We start from the raw sequence: 4,549 nt of genomic DNA on the forward strand, positions 1-4,549 counted from the left end.
GGGAAGAGGGAATTTATAGGACACAAGTGCCGCTAAAGCAGACACCTAGGAACTAAAGCGACTACCGCTAAATCGGCAACACGATTGCTAAAGCGGTCTGGCAGCAAATGTGGGTGATGCTAAAGCAGCCCCAATGGTGCTAAATCATACACCTCTTTAATGTCCATTGGGCGCCAAAGCGACCAACGAAAGCTAAAGCGCTTAGCACTAAAATGGACCAATGGACGCTAAACGGGTCTAATCAGGTGACCTGAACCATATTTTTATCAAGTCCGCAATGGACTTCGATCGGCTACTCGGGATTCATTCAAAACCCCGTGGATGTAACAAACTACGCTACCATATCAAATTCGATATTCAGACTCAACAGAACCATCAAAACTTTCATTCTATATCGTTTCAACCAAGTGTAGGGCCTACGCCTATAGTTTTATTTTTTACATAATCTGCCTAATAGTCTAAAATGAGTTCGAAAGCCTCAAGACCTGAACCAAGGGTCCCCCTAGCATAAAATCAACATTCCAGAGTTGATGGCACTTTAAAATTTCTCCTTCGACGTCATCTACTAGGAGTTTTGGTCTAGTATAAAATCCTAAATAACAACAGCTCCAATATAGGTAAATAAGACTAAAATCCAAATTAACTGACCAGTCACTAAATCGATAGTTTTAGTAAGCCATAAATGACCTATAGCCATAGTGGGAAGGCTCAAAACACAGAATACACATACACATCAAGGGACTAACCTAGAGATTAATTACAATATCCATTACTAAAAGGACTTTTTTTCATAAAAATTAATTGATAGAGAGATTATGGAAGCTCAAAGGAATGGAGTACTAGGACCGTACGCTCTGAGCATGACTCCCAAGATAATCTCCATGAAGAGACAACATTTCCAAGGGATTTAACCATAGGTATCCCTTTTTCAGCCAACTTTCTTTCTTTCTCAAACAACTAAAACTCAACCTCAACTACCAATTGACCACCAACTGAATCGAGAAAGGTTGATGCACCTAAATCCAAACCACGACACACTGATACCACACTGATAACAACACAACCAGTCAAAAACACATTCAATACTAAGGCAATCCCAGACATGAGTCATACATCCATCTCCAAATCCAAATATAACCTTTGTTTGCCTTTTTTAACCTGCTGTCCACTCCAACCCAAGCATAAAGTCACCCGAGTTCTATCTACACAATTCTATCACATTACCCTCAAAGAACTAAAGTTGATCCACTAAAAATCCATAATAGTAAGCTTGAGAATACAAATGGGGATAACCAAGTTCTGCAATCTATGTCGATGCTACAACTGGTCTGAATGACCATCATATCTAAAACTAAGAGTTCAAAGCAAAACTACTCACCACTGAACAATCCGCTCCAAAATATCTTAGCAACTGAGAATGAACCATGCTGAGTCTAACTCAAGCATACTACTCCCGTTGAGTAAATCATCCAAAATTTTAACAAAGGCTAAAAACTGGGGTCAAAGTTGAAGGAACCAATACCGTGCCAACAGACTACCATCTGAACACCTATCAACCATAATCCATTTGAACTTAAAAAGACTAAGTAGGCATACGGAGTAGGCTTAGCTAGCCTACAGATAAAACCCAATAGAGACGAATTTGAAATAAAGGTTGCACCCAACTCTACAACTCCAAACTAAATTCTCGATACCAAGGATGAATCACTCGATCTTAACTATCCAAACCAAACTTGAAGATCGATAAGCATACGTACTCCAAATCTATCAAAACCTTCAAATCACCATTTTAAGGTGCCAAATCCAAAATTAAGCCGACAAGGCTAAACTAAAGACAAATACTCAAATCGACCTTACTATTTAAATTAGATATATCCTTACTAAATTATGTCAAGCCAAAATGGAAACATAGCTTAAGAACAAAATAACAACAAAGGATAAATCACCAGCAGAAAACACAAACGACCAACCCTATATCCACTAAAAGGTACGGACCACCAAAGCATACTCTAGAATTTACCAAGGCTATAAACCGTATTAAAGATAACCAAAGCTCTAAAGACTTGGAGAAATGCAACTTTAGGTGGGAACTATTAAATCAAATACTAAATCTCAATAAGGTATACTCGTAGACATATATCAACAAGGAGAAGCCCTCCACCCAGTCTTATTGGGTCAAATAAATTTTGAAATGAGGATTTACAGAATCCACCCAAGTAGTACAACCTTAACCTAAGCAACTGTAATACCCCAGAAAATTTTTTGTCAAACTTTTGTGCATAAATGTATTGGATCCTATCTTCGAGAATTATTTATAATTTTTTATGTGTCATTTCTTGAATTTCGACCCACCATTTTGTAGAGCATCGAATAAGATTTCTAATGATATGTGGATCACCTAGAACAAACACTCGAGCGATGAGTTATGACCATTTCGATTAAACTACAATCATTTCGATCGAACTGTGAAAAGTAAAATGTGCACAAAAAAAATACTGCAGCCAGGTGATTTTTTTGGTCAAATTCAATCAATCATAACTCCTTGTACATAATAAACTGTGTGAGCTGCTATATATCAATGAAAATCCCTGAGAGTATTCTTTCCAATGAAATTGGTTTCACCCAATTTAGACATCAGAGTAAAAAGTTCTAGCCAATTTACTTCAGCTTATCGAATAGATCTTGCTGGAAAAATATACTTGATGCCATCCGTGACAGGCTGTCAGGTCCGTGATAGGCCATCACGAATGGTCGTCACAAAAGGGGTCCAAATTCTTGATTTTCTACCCAGGGCTGATGACATCATTAGGATATGACGACATCATCAAAAAGGTCATCAGAAACGTGATAGCCGGTCAGAAACATCATCATCATTTTCTAGCTTGACATACTAGAATAAAATGGGGCTTTTCTCCGATATCTGATTTAGGCGAAATTGGTATCGTTGGAAAGATAATTAAATTATATATCTGTTGATAGGTCATGAGCTCAAAAATTCCATGTATAATGAGATATTGGCTTATTTGAAGTTGACTATACCAATATCCTTCTCAAGAATTCAATCGGTGAGGAATGTTTTGATTCATCTAATAGCTAGGAGTTATTTGAAGCCTTAATATACATCTAACTTACTCATAAAACTATAAAGAACCATTATGTACTATGCATGATCTTGGTACATGGCTCTAATATTGGTTTGGATTTTTTGGGGTATTACAGTCGGTTAGATGATACCTCCCACAGTCTCAGATATAGTCTCAGTTCTAGTTCAAGTTCAGTTCTTTAATTTTAGTATTGTTTGACCAAAGAGTATATATTTTAGTTAATTCAGCATTTTAGTTTATAGATTTTACTCAGTTCATGTCATATGCTTGGTCATGCATCCTCAGTTTCTATAGATTTTCATATTTTTTCAGTATTTTACAAACTTTCATGCGTGTTTAGTATCTACAGATTTCATGCTCTCTATTCTGTATTCCATGCTTTACATGTATATTCAGATAGATCATTACTACTATTTATGAAACCTTGCATGTTAGCCTACCTCATTTAGCATACCAGTACATTCAAAGTACCAATCGCATACCTTTCTTTTGCGCTATGATGTTTCATATCATAGGTACTGACGCTCAGTTCCCAGATCGTACTTAGTCCCTCAGATTCTCAGCAGTACAGTAGTAGTGGTGAGTCCTCATCACCCAAGGGTAGGCTATCTTATTTCATATCTTTATTTCAGTAGTTAGTGGAGTTAGTTGGGGGCTTGTCCCATCAACTCTCAGTCAGTCAATCTTAGAGGCTTTTCAGATATTATAATCAGTTAGTTGTTCAATTTATCAGTACTTAATCAGATTCAGACAATTTTTTTCTTTGATTTATATTTTAGTTTGAATTAAGATATTTAAAACCTTATGGAACTTCAGTTATTATTCTGAAATTCATGATTATATTATCCAGTGCTCATAGCAGGTACCAGCTCATGGGTTAGCTTATGGTCCCTCGGGACTGTAAGCACCGTGTAACGACTAAGGGATAGTCTTGGGTCATTACATATAGGTTGATTATGGAGTTTATAATTATGATGTTTGGATGATAAAAAGCTGTAAATCAAGTGAAAAAAACACAAGGCTTGGAATGCATGGACAAATACATTGGACAAGAATTGACCAAAAACGGATGTTTTGTAGTCGTTGACGTGCCACTGACCTTATGTGCCATGTTAGAGCCATGCCACACCCTTTGGGCCTTCAAAAATCATCAATTATAGTATTTAACTATGATTATGGAATGTCACATACCCTAGGAACTGCGATAAGGGCGTGGTACGACCTTAAGTCAAAAATGACAACTTTGGTCCAAGTATAAATAGGACGCTTAGTTGTTCCTTGAGACTTGAAGGGAGTCCAGAGAACAATTAAATTAAGGTTTTTATTCCATTAATTTTGGTTTTTTTTATGGATTTTAACATTTATTCATTCATTGTGATTATGGTTATGTCTATGAGAGGCTAAACACCTTTTTTTGGGGTTAAGGCCAAGAATATGAGGATTAT

Source organism: Capsicum annuum, chromosome 4 (assembly GCF_002878395.1).
Source record: "Capsicum annuum cultivar UCD-10X-F1 chromosome 4, UCD10Xv1.1, whole genome shotgun sequence".
NCBI lineage: Eukaryota > Viridiplantae > Streptophyta > Magnoliopsida > Solanales > Solanaceae > Capsicum > Capsicum annuum.